Source organism: Calliopsis andreniformis, unplaced genomic scaffold (genome assembly GCF_051401765.1).
Source record: "Calliopsis andreniformis isolate RMS-2024a unplaced genomic scaffold, iyCalAndr_principal scaffold0004, whole genome shotgun sequence".
Classification (NCBI taxonomy): domain Eukaryota; kingdom Metazoa; phylum Arthropoda; class Insecta; order Hymenoptera; family Andrenidae; genus Calliopsis; species Calliopsis andreniformis.
In genome coordinates this window covers 20,786,471-20,794,274 of record NW_027480424.1, presented here as the reverse complement: position 1 = coordinate 20,794,274, position 7,804 = coordinate 20,786,471, and positions in this window count along the sequence as shown.

Below are 7,804 nucleotides of genomic sequence, written 5' to 3'. Positions count from 1 at the left end.
CTTAGGCCCCAACTATTCGATCTGGTGCAGCAACGTCCTAGAGTGAAGCCTAGGTTGCCCGGAACGTACAAATGACCATAACATTCACACTGGTTACCATTATTCGTTTTATACGATGGAAAAGCTGTTGTATTTATATCGTATTTTATGCTTCTGACGTCGACTTCTTAGGCCCTAACTATTCCATCTGTTGGAACTACGACCTGGAGTGAAGCCTAGGTTGCCCGGAACGTGGAAATGACCATAACTTTCTCACTGGAAGCAATTATTCGTTTTATACATGGAAAAGCTGTTCTATTTATTTTGCATGTTATGCTTCGGGCTTTGACTTCTAAGGCCCTAACTATTCGATCTGTTGGAGCAACACCCTAGAGTGAAGCCTCGGTTGCCCGGAACGTAGAAATGACCATAACTTTTCACTGGCAGCAATTATTCATGCTATACGATGGAAACGCTGTTGCATTTATATTGTATTTTATGCTTCTGGCGTTGACTTCTTAGGCCTTAACTATTTGGTCTGGTGGAGCAACGCCCTAGAGTGACGCCTAGGTTGCCCGGAACGTCGAACGTACCATTACCTTCACACTGGTTGCAATTATTCCTGTTATACGATGGAAAAACTGTTGCATCTTTTTTGTATTTTATGCTTCTGGCGTTGACTTCTTAGGACCTAACCATTCGATCTGGTGGAGCAAGACCCTAGAGTGAAGCCTAGGTTGCCCGGAACGTAGAAATGACCATAACTTTCACACTGGTTACCATTATTCGTTTTATACGATGGAAAAGCTGTTGTATTTACATCGTATTTTATGCTTCGGGCGCTGACTTCTAAGGCCCTAACTATTCGATCTGGTGGAGCAACGCCCTAGAGTGAAGCCTAGGTTTCCCGGGAAGTAGAAATGACCAGTACTTTCACACTGTTTGCAGTTATTCCTGTTGTATGATGAAAAAACTGTTGCATCTTTATTGTATTTTATGCTTCTGGCGTTGACTTCTAAGGCCCTAACTATTCGATCTGGTGGAGCAACGCCCTAGAGCGAAGCCTAGGTTACCCGGAACGAAGAAATGACCAGTGCTTTCACACTGGTTGCAGTTATTCGTTTTATACATGGAATAGCTGTTCTATTTATTTTGCATGTTATGCTTCGGGCTTTGACTTCTAAGGCCCTAACTATTCGATCTGTTGGAGCAACACCCTAGAGTGAAGCCTCGGTTGCCCGGAACGTAGAAATGACCATAACTTTTCACTGGCAGCAATTATTCATGCTATACGATGGAAACGCTGTTGCATTTATATTGTATTTTATGCTTCTGGCGTTGACTTCTTAGGCCTTAACTATTTGGTCTGGTGGAGCAACGCCCTAGAGTGACGCCTAGGTTGCCCGGAACGTCGAACGTACCACTACCTTCACACTGGTTGCAATTATTCCTGTTATACGATGGAAAAACTGTTGCATCTTTTTTGTATTTTATGCTTCTGGCGTTGACTTCTTAGGACCTAACCATTCGATCTGGTGGAGCAAGACTCTAGAGTGAAGCCTAGGTTGCCCGGAACGTAGAAATGACCATAACTTTCACACTGGTTACCATTATTCGTTTTATACGATGGAAAAGCTGTTGTATTTATATCGTATTTTATGCTTCTGGCGCTGACTTCTTAGACCCTAACTATTCCATCTGGTGGAACAACGCCCTAGAGTGTAGCCTAGGTTGCCCGGAACGTACAAATGACCATAACTTTCACACTGGTAGCAATTATTCGTTTTATACATGGAAAAACTGTTCTATTTACTTTGTATTTTATGCTTCTGGCGCTGACATCTAAGGCCCTGCCTATTCGATCTGGCGGAGCAACACCCTACAGTGAAGCCTAGGTTGCTCGGAACGTAGAAATGACCATTAACTTCACACTGTTTGCAATAATTCATTTTATACGATGGCAAAGCTGTTGTATTTATATTGTATTTTATGCTTCTGGTGGTGACTTCTAAGGCCGTATCTCTTCGATTTGGTGGAGCAACGCCTCAGAGTTAAGCCTAGGAAGCCCGAAACGTCGAAATGGTCATTACTTTCGCACTGGTTGCAATTAGTCATGCTATACGATGGAAAATCAGTTGCATTTTTATTGTATTTTATGCTTCTGGCGTTAGCTTCTAAGGCTGTAGCTTTTAGCTGTGGTGGAGCAACGCCGTAAAGTGACGCCTAGGTTGCCCGGCACGTAGAAATGACCATTACTTTCACAATGTTTGCAATTATTCATTTTATACCATGGTAATCTGTTGTACATATATTGCATTTTATTTTTCTGGCGTCGACTTCTTAGGCCCTAACTATTCCATCTGGTGGAAGAACACCCTAGAGTGAAGCCTCGGTTGCCCGGAACGTAGAAATGACCATAACTTTCACACTGGCAGCAATTATTCATGCTATGCGATGGAAACGCTGTTGCATTTATATTGTATTTTATGCTTCTGGCGTTGACTTCTTAGGCCCTGACTATTTGGTCTGGTGGAGCAACGCCCTAGAGTGACGCCTAGGTTGCCCGGAACGTCGAACGTACCATTACCTACACACTGGTTGCAATTATTCCTGTTATACGATGGAAAAACTGTTGCATCTTTATTGTATTTTATGCTTCTGGCGTTGACTTCTTAGGACCTAACCATTCGATCTGGTGGAGCAAGGCCCTTGAGTGAAGCCTAGGTTGCCCGGAACGTAGAAATGACCATAACTTTCACACTGGTTACCATTATTTGTTTTATACGATGGAAAAGCTGTTGTATTTACATCGTATTTTATGCTTCGAGCGCTGACTTCTAAGGGCCTAACTATTCGATCTGGTGGAGCAACGCCCTAGAGTGAAGCCTAGGTTTCCCGGGAAGTAGAAATGACCAGTACTTTCACACTGTTTGCAGTTATTTCTGTTGTATGATGAAAAAACTGTTGCATCTTTATTGTATTTTATGCTTCTGGCGTTGACTTCTAAGGCCCTAACTATTCGATCTGGTGGAGCAACGCCCTAGAGCGAAGCCTAGGTTGCTCGGAACGTAGAAACGACCATTACTTTCACAATGCCTGCAATTATTCGTTTTCTACGATGGAAAAGCTGTTGTATTTGTATCGTATTTTATGCTTCTGGCGTTGACTTCTTAGGCCCTATCTATTCCATCTGGTGGAACAACGCCCTAGGGTCAAGCCTAGGTTGCCCGGAACGTAGAAATGACCATTACTTTCACAATGTTCGCAATCATTCATTTTATACGATGGAAAAGCTGTTGTACTTATATTGTATTTTATGCTTCGGGCGTTGGCTTCTAAGGCCCTAACTATTCGATTTGGTGGAGCAACACCCTACAGCGAAGCCTAGGTTGCCCGGAACGTAGATATGTCCATAACCATCACACAGGTTGCAATTATTCGTTTTATACGATGGAAAGGCTGTTGTATTTATTTTGTTGTTTATGCTCCTGGCGTTGACTTCTAAGGCACTAACTCTTCGATCTGGTGGAGCAACACCTCAGAGTTGTGTCTAGGATGCCCGAAATGTCGATATGAGCATTACTTTCGCACTGGTTGCAATTAGTCATGCTATACGATGGAAAAACTGCTGCATTTTTATTGTATTTTGTGCTTCTGGCGTTGACTTCTAAGGCCGTAGCTACTAGATATGGTGGAGCAACGCCCTAGAGTGATGCCTAGGTTCCCCGAAACGTAGAAATGACCATTACTTTCACACTGTTTGCAATTATTCATTTTATACGATGGAAAAGCTGTTGTATTTATATTGTATTTTATGCTCCTGGCGTCGACTTCTAAGGCCCTAGCTATTAGATGTGGTGGAGCAACGCCCTAGAGTCAAGCCTAGGTTGCCCGGGAAGTGGAAATGACCATAACTTTCACACTGGTTGCAATTATTCCTGTTACACGATGGAAAAAATGGTGCACCTTTATTGTATTTTATGCTTCTGGCGTTGACTTCATAGGCCCTAACTATTCGATCTGGTGGACAAACGTCCTAGAGTGAAGCCTAGGTTGACCGGAACGTAGAAATGACCATAACTTTCACACTGTTTGCAGTTACTCCTGTTGTACAATGGAAAAACTGTTGCATCTTTATTGTATTTTATGCTTCTAGCGTTGACTTCTAAGGCCCTAACTCTTCGATCTGGTGGCGCAACGCCCTAGAGTGAAGCCTAGGTTGCCCGCGACGTAGAAATGACCAGTACTTTCACACTGGTTGCAGTTATTCGTTTTATACAATGGAAAAACTGTTCTATTTATTTTGCATTTTATGCTTCTGGCGGTGACGTCTTAGGCCCTAACTATTCCATCTGGTGGAACAACGCCCTGGAGTGAAGCCTATGTTGCCCGGAACGTAGAAATGACCATAACTTTCACACTGGTAGCAATTATTCGTTATATACATGGAAAAACTGTTCTATTTATTTTGTATTTTATGCTTTCGGCGTTGACTTCTAAGGCCCTACCTATCCGATCTGGCGGACCAACGCCCTCGAGTGAAGCCTAGGTTGCCCGGAACGTAGAAATGACCATAACTTCACACTGGTTTCAATTATTCGTTTTATACAATGGAAAAACTGTTCTATTTATTTTGTATTTTATGCTTCGGGCGTTGACTTCTAAGGCCCTAACTATTCGATCTGGATTAGCAACACCCTAGGGTGAAGCCAAGCTTGCTCGGAACGTAGGACATACCATTACCTTCACACTGGTTGCAATTATTCCTATTATACGATGGAAAAACTCTTGTATATTTATTGTATTTTATGCTTCGGGCGTTGACTTCCATGGCCCTACCTATTCGATTTGGTGGAGCAACACCCTACAGTGAAGCCTAGGTCGTCAGAAACGTAGAAATGAACATAACTTTAACACTGGTAGCAATTATTCGTTTTGTACAATGGAAAAACTGTTCTATTTATTTTGTATTTTATGCTTCGGGCGTTGACTTCTAAGGCCCTAACTATTCGATCTGGTGGAGCAACGCCCTAGAGTGAAGCCTAGGTGGCCCGGAACGTAGAAATGACCAGAACTTTCACACTGGTTGCTATTATTCGTTTCATACGATGGAAAAGCTGTTGTATTTATATTGTATTTTATGCTTCTGGCGCTGACTTCTAGGGCACTAACTATTCGACCTGGTGGAGCAGCGCCCTAGGGTGAAGCCTACGTTGCCCTGAACGTAGAAATGACCATTACTTTCACAATGTTTCCAATTATTCATTTTATACGTTGGAAAAACTGTTGTACTTATATTGTATTTTATTCTTATGGCGTTGAATTCCAAGTCCCTAGCTATGCGATCTGGTGGAGCAACGCCCTAGAGTGAAACCTAGGTTGCCCGGAACGTAGAAATTACCATAACTTTCACACTGGTAGGAATTATTCGTTTTATACGATGGAACAACTGTTCTATTTATTTTGTATTTTATGCTTCGGTCGTTGACTTCTAAGGCCCTGACTATTCGATCTGGTGGAGTAACGCCCTAGAGTGACGCCTAGGTTGCCTGGAACGTACAAATGACCATCACTTTCACACCGGTTGCAATTATTCATGCTATACGTTGGAAAAACTGATGCATTTTTATTGTAATTTATGCTTCTAGCGTTGACTTCTAAGGCCGTAGATATTCGATGTGGTGGAGCAACGCCCTAGAGTGAAGCCTAGATTGTCCGGAACATAGAAATGACCATTACTTTCACACTGTTTGCTATTATTCATTTTATACGATGGAAAAACTGTTGTACTTATATTGTATTTTATGCTTCTGGCGCTGACTTCTAGGGCACTAACTATTCGATCTGGTGGAGCAGCGCCCTGGGGTGAAGCCTAGGTTGCCGGGAACGTAGAAACGACCATTACTTTTACACTGGTTTCAATTATTCGTTTTATACGATGGAAAAACTGTAGCATCTTTATTGTATTTTATGCTTGTGCCGTTGACTTCTACGGCCCTAACTATTTGATCTGGTGGATCAACGCCCTACAGTGAAGCCTATTTTGCCCGGAACGTAGATATGACCTTAACCTTCACACAGGTTGCAGTTATTCGTTTTATACGATGGAAAAACTGTTATATTTATATTGTATTTTACGCTTCTGGCGTTGACTTCTTAGGCCCTAACTATTCGATGTGGTGGCGCAACAGCCTAGTGTGAAGCCTAGGTTGCCCGGCACGTAGAAATGGCCATAACTTTCTCACTAATAGCAATTATTCGTTTTATACAATGGAAAAACTGTTCTATTTATTTTGTAGTTTATGCTTCTGGCGCTGACTTCTAGGGCACTAACTATTCGATCTGGTGGAGCAGCGCCCTAGGGTGAAGCCTAGGTTGCCGGGAACGTAGAAATGACCTTTACTTTTACACTGGTTTCAATTATTCGTTTTATACGATGGAAAAACTGTTGCATCTTTATTGTACTTTATGCTTCGGGCGTTGACTTCTAAGGCCCTAAGTGTTCGATCTGGTGGAGCAACGCCCTAGAGTGAAGCCTAGGTTGCCCGCAACGTAGAAATGATCATAACTTTCTCTCTGGTAGCAATTATTCGTTTTATACAATGGAATAACTGTTCTATTTATTTTGTATTTTATGCTTCGGGCGTTGACTTCTAAGGCCCTAACTGTTGGATCTGGTGGAGCAACGCCCTAGAGTGAATCCTAGGTTGCCCGGAACGTAGAAATGACCATAACTTTCACACTGGATGCTATTATTCGTTCTATACGATGGAAGAGCTGTTATATTTATATTGTATCTTATGCTTCTGGCGTTGACTTCTTAGGCCCTAACAATTCGATCTGGTCGAACAACGCCCTAGAGTGAAGCCTAGGTTGCCTGGAACGTACAAATGACCATCACTTTCACACCGGTTGCAATTATTCATGCTATACGTTGGAAAAACTGATGCATCTTTATTGTAATTTATGCTTCTAGCGTTGACTTCTAAGGCCGTAGCTATTCGATGTGGTGGAGCAACGCCCTAGAGTGAAGCCTAGATTGTCCGGAACGTAGAAATGACCATTACTTTCACACTGTTTGCTATTATTCATTTTATACGATGGAAAAGGTGTTGTATTTATATTGTATTTTATGCTTCGGGCGTTGACTTCTAAGGCCCTAAGTGTTCGATCTGGTGGAGCAACGCCCTAGAGTGAAGCCTAGGTTACCCGGAACGTAGAAATGATCATCACTTTCAAAGTGGTTGCAATTAATCCTTTTATACGATGGAAAAACTGTTGTATTTATATTGCATTTTATGCTTCGGGCGTAGACTTCTATGGCCCTACCTTTTCGATCTGGTGGAGCAACACCCTACAGTGAAGCCTAGGTTGTCAGAAACGTAGAAATGAACATAACTTTCACACTGGTAGCAATTATTCGTTTTATACAATGGAAAAACTGTTGTATTTTTATTGTATTTTATGCTTCTGGCGTTGAATTCTAAGTCCATAGCTATTCGATCTGGTGGAGCAACGCCCTAGAGTGAAGCCTAGGTTGCCCGGAACGTAGAAATGACCATTACTTTCACACTGTTTGCAATTATTCATTTTATACGATGGAAAAGCTGTTGTATTTATATTGTATTTTATGCTTCTGGCGTTGACTTCTAAGTTCGTAGCTATGAGCTGTGGTGGAGCAACTCCCTACAGTGGCGCCTAGGTTGCCCGGAACGTAGAAATGACCATTAATTTCACAATGTTTGCAATTATTCATTTTATACAATGGAAAAACTGTTGTACTTATATTGTATTTTATTCTTCTGGCGTTGAATTCCAAGTCCCT